Raw genomic sequence first — 15,756 nt, forward strand, 5'->3', positions numbered from 1 at the left:
CAATGTGAACAGGTATGTAAAAAATCTAGAGAAATTTACAAAAACTTTAAGTCCTTTTAAACTCTAAAACTAAAACTTTTATTTTATAAAAATAAATGAGTTTAACAAGATCTCATGATATAAGGTCAATACATAAAAATTAATTCTACAGATAAATCCATAGAAATAGAAACAGATTAGTGGTTGCCAGGGTCTGGGAGAGAGAGAAATGGGGAGCAACTGCTAATGGGTGGAGTTTCTCTTTGGGGTGATGAAGATGTTTTGGAATTCGATAGTGGTGATGATTGTACAACGTAGTGAATATACTAAAACCATTGAGCTATATTCTTTAAAAGGACAAATTTTATGGTATGTGAATTATATCTCAATATAAAAAATTTTATGGTATGTGAATTATATCTCAATATAAAGAACATTTAATTGTATTTTTATATAGAGGCAATAAATGATTGAAATTGAAAAAGTAAAAAAATCATGTATAGTAACATCAATAGATATGAAATACTAAGGGATAAATTTTAACAAAATATATGCTAGAACTGTACACTGAAAATTTTGAACAGTGTAAAATTACAGAGAAATTAAAGAAGATAAAAATAAATGGAGAAATACACTATATTCATGAATTCAAAAATTCAATACTATTACGATGCCAATTCTCTCCAAATAGATTTATAGAATCAATGCAACCCTAATCCTGGCAGTCATTTTTTATAGAATGATAAACTGATTCTAAATGATTTAGAATAGCAAAAATAATTTTTGAAAAGAAAAGTTGGAAGATAGAGGGATCTGCATCCAGGTAGCCAATTTCCACCACTTATTAGCTATAAATCCTTGATCAAACTTCTTTGCCATCCTGACCTTGCTTTCTTGATCAGTAAAGAGGTAATAATAATAGTATCCACTTACACCGGATTTTTGAGAGGATTAACTGAGATAATACATATAAAGCACTTAGGAAGGTAGTTGGAACATAGAAGCCTTCAAGTGTACTGTTACTGTTGTTGTTGTCATCTCTGCCTTGACCAGTCTGGGAGCCTCTAGAGACTGAAGCAGTCTCCCTGACTCTTTGCCCAGATGTAGCATCCTGTCCTTTTTACTGTATGCCCCTGTCCACTGGTACATCTGTGGACATCTGTGAGTACTACTCTCAAATGCCAGACAGGAGGTGGTACCTGTCTTATTCTTGGGTCCCTCAGATTTCAATCGGCACTTCATTGCCTTCTCCCTCTGCCATAAACTTAGATATAGGGAAGATGGTGTGGAGCTTGAAGCTACTAGATTGCTTCTAATTTTATTTGTTTTCTACACTCTCCCATCTGTGGGACTTGGTAGTCTTAGGCCAGGAAGAAAAGCCAGTTTTCCCTGTTTGCATGGCCTCAAAAATTTCTGTCTCTTACCCACTAAACACTAAGAAGTGGTACCTTTTTGTTCCAATAGGGCAGTCATTAGCTTAAGTTGCTAATTTTTAAAAACTGAATTGAAAATTTACATGCAGTGAAATGTGTTAATCTTAAGGGTATAATTCAATGAAATTTAGGGCAGTCATTAGCTTAAGTTGCTAATTTTTAAAAACTGAATTGAAAATTTACATGCAGTGAAATGTGTTAATCTTAAGGGTATAATTCAATGAAATTTGACAACCAATACCCCAATAAAGATATAGATTTCTGTTGCCCCAGGAAGTTCCTTCATGCTTTATTATAATCAGTCCTCAACCCTCTTCTCTCAATAGGCAACCGCTATTCTGATTATTATTATTGAAATTGGTGGTTATAGCTCCTAGATAAGGCAGCTATATCAGGTCCCAGGGAGTGATAATCCAGCTAATATTTTGAAATAAGCCACAAGAAAACTACTACACTACTGTTACTGTGAGCCTTTCTTGATTATTTATTCTGTAACAATCACTTCAAAAAGCACTTTATGTGAATTCTCTCATTTAATCGTCAGGAGAGCTCCATGTCATCCGCATTTCCCAATGAGAAAACTGAGTCTCTGGGAGGTTAAGTTGCTTGCCAGGTGTTTCACAGCTATTAAGACCCAGACCAGAGATGAAAATTTTGAAGGAATTTCAAATCCAGTTCTTTTTATGAGGGGGACATAGATCTATAACTTTCATATAATTCAAAACATGTCCATTTCTAAATTAATAACTGACATCACTTGTTTTTGTTTTAATGCTGATTTCTAAAAATTTCTTAGCATGATTTATATTCTTCAGCAGAGTGTACTCTTCTAAATTGTCAGCATGGTATATCATGATGACTGGGCTTCCTCTTAAGGTTTTTTTTTTTTTTAAATATTTTATTTATTTATTTGACAGAGAGAGAGATCACAAGTAGGCAGAGAGGCAGGCAGAGAGAGGAAGGGAAGTAGGCTCCCTGCTGAGCAGAGAGCCCGATGTGGGGCTCAATCCCAGGACCCTGGGATCATGACCTGAGCTGAAGGCAGAGGCTTTAACCCACTGAGCCACCCAGGTGCCCCCCTCTTAAGGTTTTTATTGTCTTCCACATTTGGGGACCACCCTTCACAGCTCTGTAATCAGAATTATTACCTAACAAAGTATTTAAAGGACACTGTTATGGAACATGGAGAGGATATTACATTACAATAACAAATGAATGTAAAGTGAACAAGTGAAAATTTAACTTGGGAAAATTTTCGGAAGCACATAAAAGCTATAGTCTTTCTTTTTGCCTGCTGAAGGATGCCAAATTTGGCAACTACGTAAGCACAGTATACAATTCATCCGGCCTGCTAGTTTTGAGATTATGTGATTCTTGGCAGATGTTTTAAATTGGGGTGAGGATTGGATTACTTCTATTTTCTGCATACAGTGAGACTTCATTAATATTTTAACTATGGTACTATCTCAGGGTATATAATTTTTTAAAAAGATTTTATTTACTTATTTGACAGAGAGAGATCACAAGTAGACAGAGAGGCAGGCAGAGAGAGAGGGAAGCAGGCTCCCTGCTGAGCAGAGAGCCCGATGCAGGGCTCTATCCCAGGACCCTGAGATCATGACCTGAGCCAAAGGCAGAAGCTTAACCCACTGAGCCACCCAGGTGCCCCCTAATTGATCTCTGTAAATGTAAAATGAAAACAAAAACACAACATACCAAAATCTATGAGATGCAGTTAAGGCCCTGCTTACAGGATTTACATGGCTATAAATGTGTATATTTAAAAATAAGAAAAATCTCAAATCAATGACCTTCTACCTTAAAATACTGCAAAAAGAAGAGCAAATTAAGCCTAAGGAAAGCAGAAGGAAATAAATAACAATTAGAGCAAAAGATCAATGAAACAGAGAATAAGAAGCAATAGAGCAAATCAAGGAAACTAAAAGTTGGTTCTTTGCAAAGACCATCAAAATTGATAAGTAAAGCTAGGTTGCGCAAGAAAAAAGAGAAAGACAATCCAAATTACTAAAATCATGTATGTAAGAGGGGACATTACTACTGTCCCTACAGAAACAAAGTCAATGATAAGGAAATACTATTTATGTCAACAAATTAGACGAGCTAGATGAAAGGAGATGGACAAATTCCTAGAAAGACAAAAACTACCAAAAGTGACTCAAGAAGCAATAGAATGGGATCAACCCAATGTCTGTCATTGAGGAATGGATAAACAAAATGTGGTATATCAATATAATAGAATATTATTTAGTCATAAAAAGGAGTAAAGTACTGACACATGCTACAATGTGGATGACCCCTGAAAACATAACTGAAAAAAGCCAGACATGAAAGGTCACATATTATGTAATTCCACTCAGATAAAATGTCCACAATAGACCAATCCATAGAAACAGAAAATAGATTAGTGGCTGGTAAGGGAGAGGGAAATGGGGTGTGACTACTAATAGGTACAGAGTTTCTTTTAGGAATGATGAAATAATTCTGGGAGACAGTATAGTAAGTAGAGTAAATAGTGTAAAAATTCTGAATATACACTTTAAAAGGGAGGATTTTATAGTCTTTGAATTATATTCCAACTTTCAAGAAGGATGTTAAAACAACAGACAATGTTTGAATATGAATTTTATACCAGATGGCAATATTGTTCAATATTAATTCTCCTGAGTTTGATCATTACAATGTAGTTATAGAAGAGAATTTTCTTCTTTTTGGGAGAAACACACTGAAATATATAGAGGTAAAAGTTCATAATATTTATAACTAATTCTCAAATGCTTCAACAAAAATAATAATAAAATGTAATGAGTCAATGAGGCAGTTAATAGTTTGCAAAATATTGATTGGTGAGTCTAGGTGAGAGCTCTTTGCCCCATTCTTGCAAATTATGACACCATTCTTAAAACTTTAAAAGTTTTTCAAAATACAAAAGTATTATTTAATAAAAAAGGTCTAGGACATTCGGAAAGGTTTAAGCAATATTCTGAACTTATATAAAAGTCACATGGACAGGGGCGCCTGGGTGGCTCAGTTGGTTAAGCAACTGCCTTCAGCTCAGGTCATGATCCTGGAGTCCTGGGATTGAGTCCCACATCGGGCTCCCAGCTCCACGGGGAGTCTGCTTCTCCCTCTGACTTTCTCCTCCCTCATGCTCTCTTTCACTGTCTCTCTCTATCAAATAAATAAATAAATTAAATAAAATATTAAAAAAAATGTCACATGGACATATACAACGTCCAGGCAGCATTCTTTCTCTATCTGTCAACACTTTTTCATTTCTAAGTGACAGAAACCCATTTCCATCTGATTTATCACAAAAGGGCATTTATGAACTCACAGAATTGTAAAGTTCAGGAATGGGACCCATCAGGCATGGCTAGATCCACATGTTCAAATGACATCCTCAGGAATTAGCCTTGCTCTCTTTATCTCTCTGTTCTCTGATTTCCTCCACAGTCGTCTCATTATCAAGCAGTTTTGCCACGGTGAAAAAATGGTTGTCACCAAGTTCAGGCTTATATTCTATCCTCTCAGCAACTCCAGTAAAAAATTAATTAATTAATTAATTAATTAAAGCATGCTTGTTTAACAAATCCAGCAAATGTTTCATTGACTCTGACTGGCTTGCCGTAGATTATCTACAAAAGTCTCCCATCCAAGTGCTAACGAAGCAAAAAAGATACAAAATTGTCTGCTTTTTCAAGTAGGCAAATTAGATTAAAGTAAAACAGAAACATATTGCATAAAAGTAGTCTCCCTTCCTCTCCTGCTACCCAGTTCATCAGTTTTTCCCAGAGACCACATTGCTACCAATCTTCTGGCAAACTTCCCAAGAAATTCTTCTACTCGATGGTCACATATGTGTGGTGCATGCATGTGCACACTTACACACACACACACACACACACACACACACACACATAGAGGGTGGCATACTGTACCTCACTGTTTTCACAATATAATAAATCCTGGAAGTTGTTTCATTTCACCACACATAGATCTACTTCCTGACTTTAATGGATGCGTCGTACCAAAAAACAGGAATACACTATAAATACCTCTTTCATTCAACAAACTCTCATAACAGATATCAGAAATTCAACATCTTGTAAGTAGAGTTTGGATTCCTTTTCTCTAACATCATGAAATTATCCTATTTTTCTTTTCTTTTTTTTTTTTAAGATTGTATTTATTTATTTGACAGAGAGCACAAGCCAGGGGAGCAGCAGACAGTCGGAGTAGGAGAAGCCGGCTCCCCGCTGAGCAGGGAGCCAGATGGGGGGCTCCTGGAATCATGACCTGAGCTGACGCTTAACCAAATGAGCCACCCAGGCACCCCAGCCCTATTTTTCTGCACTCCAATACTCTTTTAAGCTATTCCTACAAGTTATCTTTATATGATTTGAGACTGTCCCATCCAGAAAAATCTCTTGGTCCTGCAAATGTACACATTTCACTACCCATTCACTTGTAGGAATCATTTCTTTTCTTTCTTTCTTTCTTTTTTTTTTTTTTTTAAAGATTTTATTTATTTATTTGACAGAGAGAGATCACAAGTAGGCAGAGAGGCAGGCAGAGAGAGAGAGAGGAGGAAGCAGGCTCCCCGCTGAGCAGAGAGTCCGATGCGGGACTCGATCCCAGGACCCTGAGATCATGACCTGAGCCGAAGGCAGCGGCCCGACCCACTGAGCCACCCAGGCGCCCTCTTTCTTTCTTTCTTTCTTTCTTTTTTTTTTTTGTAGGAACCATTTCTAAATGTGTTCAGTATTCACAGACTTGGCTGAAGATGGAAAGTTGGTCAGTGTCTCCATGCTGTTCTCTAAGCGATTTGTTCCTATTCTCATTTCATAAAGAAGGCAGTTAGTTTATGTTTGAATTAAAATTTTTGGATTTTAATCCAAACTGAGGGTGCCTGGGTGGCTCAGTGGGTTAAGCCGTTGCCTTCGGCTCAGATCATGATCTCAGGGTCCTGGGATAGAGTCCCGCATTGGGCTCTCTGCTCAGCAGGGAGCCTGCTTCCCTCTCTCTCTCTGCCTGCCTCTCTACTTGTGATTTTTCTCTGTCAAATAAATAAATAAAATCTTTTAAAAAAATGATATACCCTGAGATAGTACCATAGTTAAAATATTAATGAAGTCTCACTGTATGCAGAAAATAGAAGTAATCCAATCCTCACCCCAATTTAAAACATCTGCCAAGAATCACATAATCTCAAAACTAGCAGGCCGGATGAATTGTATACTGTGCTTACGTAGTTGCCAAATTTGGCATCCTTCAGCAGGCAAAAAGAAAGACTATAGCTTTTATGTGCTTCCGAAAATTTTCCCAAGTTAAATTTTCACTTGTTCACTTTACATTCATTTGTTATTGTAATGTAATATCCTCTCCATGTTCCATAACAGTGTCCTTTAAATACTTTGTTAGGTAATAATTCTGATTACAGAGCTGTGAAGGGTGGTCCCCAAATGTGGAAGACAATAAAAACCTTAAGAGGGGGGCACCTGGGTGGCTCAGTGGGTTAAAGCCTCTGCCTTCAGCTCAGGTATTTTCTAATTTTCCTTGTGACTTCTTCTTTGACCCATTGGTTTTCTTTTCTTAGGAGTTCGTTTAATTTTCACATCTTTATGAATCCCAGTTTTTTCCTGTTACTTCTAATTTTATTCCGTTATAGTCAGAGAACATACTTTGTATGATTTCAGTCCTTGTAAATTTGTTGAGACTTGTTTTATGACCTAATGTATGTTTTATCCTGGATAATGTACCATGTGCACTTGAGAAGATTTTGTACTCTGGTTTGGATGAAGTGTTCTCTACGGAATCTGTTAGATATATTTTCTTACAGTGTTGTTCAAGTCTTCTCTTTCTCTGTTGATCTTCCCATCTATTTGTTCTATTATTCAAAGTGGAGTATCAAAGTCTCCAACTAGACAAGTCCACCTGTCTATTTCTACCTTCAGTTCTTTCAGTTTTTATATTATGTATTTGAGCAATAATGCTCTCTTGTTTGCAATGAACTGATCTTCACTCTAAATTTATTGTAATGAACAGATTGATGCTAGTTTGAGGTTATGTTGTTTTTACTTTTTGGTATTCATCAATCCTTTCTTCAACAAAATGATGAGAATAGTAAATGATGACAGTATATATATTTCAGATATCTTTTACTTGGCAAAATGAAAGTTGACATCCCTCTAACTGTACTTTACCTTTTTTTGTTTTGTGTTTAAATTTATAGTAGCTTTTTATAATGTACAATTCTATAAGTTTTAATATACGAAAAGATTCCTGAAACCACCATTGTAATCAGAATCAGACCAGTTCTATCACTTTTTTTATGGGTTGAATTAAATCCTTCCTTCCCCTCCAACCCCCCACTAATATGTTGAAGTCCTAACCTCCTGTACTTGTGAATGTAACTGTATTTGAAGAGTCTTTGGAGATGTAATCAAGTGAAATTGAGGCCATTAGGGTTGGCTCTAATCCAATATAACTGGTGTCTTTTAAAGATTTTATCTATTTATTTGAGGGGGGTGGTGGTGCAGGGCAGGGAGCAGAGGGAGAAGCACAAGCAGACTCCATGCTGAGTGCAGACCCCAGCAGACCCCAGCACCAGGCTTGATACCATGACTCTGGGATCATAACCTGAGCTGAAATCAAGAGTTGGGTGCTCTATTGACGGTGCCACCCAGGCATCCCAGTGTCTTTTTTTTTTTTTTTAAGATTTATTTATTTTAGAGAGAGTGAGGGAGCACATGCATGTGTGAGCACACACACGGTGTGGGGAGGAGGGGCAGGGAGGGACAGAGGGAGAGAGAGAGAATCTCAAGAAGACTCCCCACTGAGCATGGAACCTGATGCAGGGCTAGATCCCAGGACACCAAGACCGTGACTTGAGCTGAAATCAAGAGTCAGTCACCCAACTAACTGAACCAACAAGGCATTGCAGCGTCTTTTCTTTTCTTTCTTTCTTTATAATTTAAATTCAATTAGCCAGCATATAGGACATCATTAGTTTTTGCGGTACTGTTGAATGAATCATTAGTTGTGTATAACACATGGTGCTCATCAGACTGCTTGCCCTCCTTAATGCCCATCACCCAGTTACCCCATCTGCTCACTCTCCTCCCTTCCATAACCCTCAGTTTGTTTCCTGGAGTCAAGAGTCTCTCATGGTTTGTCTCTCTGTCTGAGTTCTTCCCGTTCAGTTTTCTCTCCCTTCCTCTAGGTTCCTCTGTGCTGTTCCTTATATTCTACATATCAGTGAAGCCATATGATAATTGTCTTTCTCTGATTGACTTATTTCACTTAGCATAATATCCTCCAGTTCCATCCATATCAGTGCAAATGGTAGATATTCATACCTTCTGATGGCTGAGTAATATTTTATTGTTTATATGAACCACATCATCTTTATCCATTCATCTGCTGAAGGGTATCTCAGCTCCTTCCACAGTTTGGCTATTGTGGACCTTGCTGCTATGAACATTGGGGTGCACGTGCCCCTTCTTTTCACTACATCTGTATCTGGGGTAGAAACCACTAGTGCAGTTGCTGGGTCATAGAGTAGCTGTATTTTTTTTTTTTTTTAAGATTTTATTTATTTATTTGACAGAGAGCTAGAGAGAGAGCACAAGCAGGCAGAGGGAGAGAGGGAAGCAGAGTCTCCACTGAGTAGTGAGCCTAATGGAGGGCTCAATCCCAGAACCTTGGGATCATGACCTGAGCCAAAGGCAGCCCCTTAACTGACTGAGCCACCTAGGTGCCCCAAGTAGCTGTGTTTTTAACTTCTTTTTTTTTTTTTTTTGCTTTTATTTGTATATTTTATTTTATTTTTTAATTTTTTTTTATTTTTTATAAACATATAATGTATTTTTATCCCCAGTATTTTTAACTTCTTGAGGAACATCCATACTCTTTTCTAGAGAGGCTGTACAAGCTTGCATTGCCATCAACAGGGCAAGAGGGTTCCCCTTTTTCCATATCCTTGTTGACATTTATTGTTCCCTGTCCTATTAATTTTAGCCATTCTAACCACTAGTCCTTTAAAAAAGGTCCTTTAAAAAATGAGGAAAATACCATTCGAAGTTAGAAGCACACATGGGTAAAGGCCATGTAAAGACAGGATTTGAGCTATGCTCTCACAACCCAAGGAATGTAAGGATGCGGCTAGGAGAAGCTGGAAGAGATAAGTGAAGTCCTCTTCTAGTGGTTTCAGAAGGAAGATAATACCTATCTTCAGTCTAATACCTTGATTTCAGACTTTTAACCTCTAGAATTGTGAGAGAATAATTTTGGTTACTTTAAGACAACCAATTTTGTGGCACTTTGTTATTTATGTCAGCTCTAGGAAACTAACACATACCTTGAAACACTCCATTATGGACCTCTTTAAAAGAGATAGCCTACCCTGGGACCGATTTGGCAACCACTGAACTGATATCCTTCAGTAGTTTGTCTTAGCACATGCATCATATAAATAGAATCATATTGTTTATAACCTTTTGAGATGAGCTTTCAAATAGTATACCTTCTGAGATTTATCTAGACACTATTGATACATGCTGAGTAATAGTCCATTGGATGAATGTACCAGTTTATTCATTCACCTAATTAAAGAACACTTGGGTTGTTTTCAGTTTGGGCAATTTATGTTCCCCTGACAATTACCTTGGATTGGACCCTACCCTGGATTCCTGAAGGAACACATACCTTGGACCCTTTTCGAATATAACCCCCTAACCTCACGTGACAGGGAGACTCACTTCCCCCTTTCTTAGGCTCCCAGCCACTTTGTCTGCTATATTCTCTTACAAATGTTATTCAATAAACTCTGCTTTCACTTCCTCCTGGCTTGCATTTGGTCTATCCTAGGTGAAACCAAGTATCTTCCTGGGTAGTCCTGTGGGACCTGGACCTGGCCTACCTGTGTCAGAAGCATTAAACATTTTAATATATTTTAATGTATTTTTCCTGTGTATGTATTTTTTTTAAGATTTTATTTATTTATTTGACAGAGAGAGATCACGAGTAGGCAGAGAGGCAGGCAGAGAGAGAGAGAGGAGGAAGCAGGCTCCTGCTGAGCAGAGAGCCGGATGCGGGACTCGATCCCAGGACCCTGAGATCATGACCTGAGCCGAAGGCAGCGGCTTAACCCACTGAGCCACCCAGGTGCCCCTGTGTATGTATTTTTGATGTAGTTGGAATCATATAGTAGATATAATTTTATATCCTGCATTTTTTAACATAATAGCATACTGTGAGCATTTTTCTACTTTAATTTTAATGATAATCCTGATACTGATAAAAAAAACAACTGAAGGAAGGACAAATCCTATATTATTTCAATGAACCAAAGAAATAAAATATTGGTAAAAATCAATCAATTTGCAAGGCAGTGCGGATTAGTAGAAAGAATTATGTCCTTGGAGGCAGATGGGACTTATTTCAGAATGCTGGCTCCACTGCAAAATATGACCTTAGTTAAATCACCTATTTATTTATATAGTGAGGTTGAAATTAATGCCTTACCAAACACTAATTAAAGGAAGCCTGGATAAATATGGAAACACGTCATGTTCATGGACTGGAAGACTCACTCAATATTGTTAGTTCTTCCTAAACTGATCTAAAGATTTAAAGCAATCCCAACCAAAGTCCCAGAAACTTCTCCTATAGAAAAATATTTATGTTCTCAACTCTCCCACAATTCATATGTTGAAACTTAATCTTCAGTGTGATGGTATCTGGAGATGGGGCTTTTGGTAAGGGATTAGGTTGTTTAGTGTGGAGCCCCCATGAATGGGATTAGTGCCCTTACAAAAGACACTCCAGATAGCTCCTTTGCCTCTTCTGCCCTGTGCTGTGTGAGGACATAGCAAGGAGACAGCCATCTATGAAACGGAAAGTAGCTCTCAACAGACAGTGAATCTACAGGTTCTTGATATTGGACTTCCTAGTTTCCAGAACTGAGAAGAATATATTTCTGTTGTTAGTAAGTCACCCAGGCTATGATACTCTGTCAAAGCAGCCTGAAACGACTAAGATAGCTTCTTTGTAGATATAGCTAATTCTAAATTTATATGGAAAGAAACTAGAAAGCCAAAACAGTTTTGAAAAAAGAACAGAATTGGAGGATTTCACTACCTGTTTTAAGATACATGTAAAGCAACAGTTGTCAGCACAGCATGATATTGATGAAAGGAAAGTCATACAGACAAATGAACTATATATATGATATAAAATCAAGCAGTCAACTGATATTTGACAAAAGTGCAATGGCAGTCCAATGGACAAAAGACAGTCTTTAGCCGATGGTGCTGGACTATCCACATGCGAAAAAGTGAGTCTTGACCTACATCTATGTCACCTACAAAAATTAACTCGAAAGGGATGATAAGCCTAAATGCAAGACATAAAACTGTGAAGCTCTTAGAAAGAAGCATAGCAGAAAATCTTTTTCCTGGATAGGGTAACACAAGCTTGATCCATAAAGTAAGAGTTGATATATTGGACCTAGCGAAAATGAAAACCTTTTTTTTTTTTTTAAAGATTTCATTCATTCATTTGACAGAGAGAAATCACAAGTAGTCAGAGAGGCAGGCAGAGAGAGAGAGAGGGAAGCAGGCTCCCCGCCAAGCAGAGAGCCCATGCGAGATCATGACCCAAGCCAAAGGCAGCGGCCCAACCCACTGAGCCACCCAGGCGCCCCGAAAATGAAAAACTTTTGCTTTGCAAATATTACTCTTTTAAAAAAAAATGATTTTATTTATTTATTTGACAGATAGAGATCACAAGTAGGCAGAGAGGCAGGCAGAGAGTGGCAGGGGGTGGGGGGAAGCAGGCTCCCTGCTGAGCAGAGAGCCTGATGCTGGGCTCCATCCCAGGACCCTGGGATCATGACCTGAGCTGAAGGCAGAGGCTTTAACCTACTTAGCCACCCAGGCGCCCCTGCAAATATTACTCTTAAGAGATTAGAAAACCAGCCCCGTATTGGGAAAAAATATTTGCAAACACACATAAGAAAAATTATTTGCATCTAAAGTACATAAAGAACTCTCAAAACCCAATAAAACTTAACCAAACCAATTTAAAAAGTGGGCAAAAGCTTTGAACAGACTTTTCACCATAGAGGATAAGAAGGTGGCAAATAAGCAACTGAAAAGGTGCAACATCATTAGTAATGATTAAAACTACAATGAAATATTACATACTCATGAGAATGGCTAAATTAAAAAATACAACATGAAGTGCTGATGCTGAGTAGCTAGGACACTCACATTTCTTGTAAGGATGCAGACGGTGCTGCCATTTTGGAAAAGAGCTTGGCAATTGTTTCAACAAGTAAAACATATATTTATCATGTGACCTAGAAATTTTACTTCTAGGGATTTATCCTAGAGAAATGAAATGCTTACACAAACATCTGTGTGTGTGTGTGTGTTTATAGCAGAGTAACTTACAATCATCAAAAACTGGAAACCACCCAAATGTCTGTCAGTGGATGGATAAACAAACTGGTATATTCACACCATGGAATTAACAATGAAGAGGAACACAGCATGTACTGAGGCACACAACCACATGAATGACTCTTAGATGTGTTAGTTAAGTGAAAAAACCTTGTCTCAAAAGGCTACATAATATTTTATGTGTATAACATTCTGGACAAGGGAAAAATATAGGCGCAGAGACCAGATCAGTGGTTACCAGGAATTAGGGTCGGGAGTTTGAATATGAAGGGTCACCTACAAGGGAGTATTTTCCTTGGTTGGAATTATTCTACATCCTATCTGTAACAATGGTTATAAAAATGCATGCATGTTTAATATCTCATAGAACTGTTCACGAAAAAAAGCTAATTTTACTGTTTGCAATTAAAAATGTAAAAAGAAAGCTGTTTTGCTGGGTCATCATTGGTGTTCAATGAAATAGGATTCGTCTGATTCATAAAGGGCGCTCCATAGACATAAGCTGCTGTGGTTACCGTTTTCCTGGGGAGTAGAGAATAGGGGTTCAGAGCATGGGCTCTTAACTGGCCTACATTCAGGTCTTGCTCTGTCACCTACTGGCTTGTGCTCTCTCGGTGCCTCAGTGTTCTCTGTAAAATGAAATAATGTTGTCTCTATCTTACAGGGTTACTAAGCAAGTTAAATCAGTTAGTGTAGGCAAATACTTAATGATGCACACTTTTATTATTAACATTATTTATTGGTTTTTCTATATTGATTTCCATAGGAGGCATGTAGTGGAATAGAGGAATGTAGTGTTGGGTCTCTGACCTTGGCGTGTATTGGCACCCCAAAAGGCCTCTGCTGGCGTTTGCCTGTGATGACAAAGATGGCAAATATGACAGCAGTTGGGAAACAGGAAGTGTGAAGCTATTCGGGCTTCCTAATAGACTCCTGATAGGAGGCCCTTATGTAGGGAGGGGAGGCACTGGCAGAGGCCTTCCTTTGTGTATTTGATCCGTTCTCTTAGAGTTGGTAGGGATCTTAAGTATTTAAAAATTGGCTGCCTGAATATCTGTTCCAGGAGTCGGAAATTGCAACTTCCTATTTCCCCAGACTGACAGAGGCCCCTCATTTGAGAATGGTGGCATAATGTTACTGCGTGATGATTGGTTGGCTGCAGCATTAGGTTCTGACTGAGGACCTCTTAAAATTCTATTCCAGGGTTTTTTTTTTTTTTTTTTTTTTTTTTTAAAGATTTTTATTTATTTATCAGAGAGAGAGAGGGGGAGAGAGTGAGCACAGGCAGACAGAATGGCAGGCAGAGGGAGAAGCAGGCTCCCTGCTGAGCAAGGAGCCCGATGTGGGACTCGATCCCAGGACGCTGGGATCATGACCTGAGCCGAAGGCAGCTGCTTAACCAACTGAGCCACCCAGGCGTCCCCTATTCCAGGGTTTTGAGAGAGTGGTTTTATTAGTGCCTCCGAGTTCTTTCCTCAGGAGTGAATTTGCTGGGCTTGTTACTACTTGCATGTATGAACATTTAGTGGAGTGGGTAGGGAAGGGGAAGGAATTAAGTGTGGTCTTTTTAAAATTAAGAAAGATATTCTCAAAATTTTACATGTTATAAAATATGTTATATATAAATATAAACTATATAATATGTATAACTTTGAGAATTAAGCATTAATAAAATTGACCTTTTTTTAACGATTTTTTTTCCTTAATTTGACAGAGAGAGAGAGAGACAGCGAGAGAAGGAACACAAGCAAAGTGAGTGGGACAGGGAGAAGCAGGTTTCCCGCTGAACAGGGAGCCTGATGTGGAATCCTTGGAGGATTTTTCCAGGACCCTGAGATCATGACCTGGGCTGGAGGCAGATGCTTAATGACTAAGGCACCCAGATGCCACATATTGACCTAATTCTTGTTTTTTTTTTAAGATTTTATTTATTTTGTAGACAGAGAGAAATCACAAGTAGGCAGAGAGGCAAGCAGAGAGAGAGAGGAGGAAGCAGGCTCCCCACTGAGCAGAGAGCCTGATGCGGGGCTCGATCCCAGGACCCTGAGATCATGACCTGAGCTGAAGGCAGAGGCTTAACCCACTGAGCCACCCAAATTGACCTAATTCTTAGGCTTTTAAAATTTTGTCATTACAAGGAGATTTTGTAGTTTTGCGTTTAAAAATTTTTTCATATTTATTTATTTATTTACTGAGAGAGAGAGGGGAAGGGAAAGGGCAGAGGCAGAGAGAGAGAATCTTTTTTTAAAAAAATTAACATATAGGATGCCTGGGTGGCTCAGTGGGTTAAGGCCTCTGCCTTCAGCTCAGGTCATGATCTCAGGGTCCTGGAATCGAGTCCCGCATCAGGCTCTCTGCTTGGCAGGGAGCCTGCTTCCTCCTCTCTCTGCCTTCCTCTCTGCCTACTTCTGATCTGTCTCTGTCAAAGTGATGAAGTCCCAGAACCTAAGTCAGGTTCGGTGGGGTGAGGTTCGGAGCTGACGACTAAAGAAAGAATTCTTAAGACATCTTTGGTGCAAAATGGTGGTTTATTAAAGCACGGGAACAGGACCCGTGGGCAGACGGAGATGCTGCCCCGGGCATGTGAGGAGTGGCTGGTTATATACACAGGAGTTGGGTAGGTGAGGACAAAGGGTTGTTCAGAAGGGCTATTGGGGTAAAGAAGACTGTCAGGATATTGAAGGCCTGGTTACTATCAAGCCAAGGCCACTTTCCCTCTAATGAGGCACTAACATAAAGACAATTGGGAGTCTCCTGGTGGAATGTTACATTCCTGCTATCAAACGTCCTTGTTAGTGAGATTTAGGTCTTAAAAGAAATTTAACTTTATTTACTTTTCCTTCTACCTCCGTCTCCTT

At 38.6% G+C, this 15,756-nt stretch overlaps 1 long non-coding RNA gene across 1 annotated transcript in view; it reads left to right on the forward strand.

The window, feature by feature from the left end:
• The window catches only part of LOC309860757, a 41,894-nt gene extending 27,112 nt beyond the window's left edge, over positions 1-14,782 (forward strand). The window contains exon 4 of the long non-coding RNA XR_014309605.1: positions 14,615-14,782. This is a non-coding gene — a long non-coding RNA (uncharacterized lncRNA). The remainder of the gene's footprint in view (positions 1-14,614) is intronic.
• Positions 14,783-15,756: the final 974 nt, after the last annotated feature.

The sequence above is a fragment of the Mustela nivalis genome, assembly GCF_964662115.1.
Source record: "Mustela nivalis genome assembly, chromosome: 3".
Classification (NCBI taxonomy): domain Eukaryota; kingdom Metazoa; phylum Chordata; class Mammalia; order Carnivora; family Mustelidae; genus Mustela; species Mustela nivalis.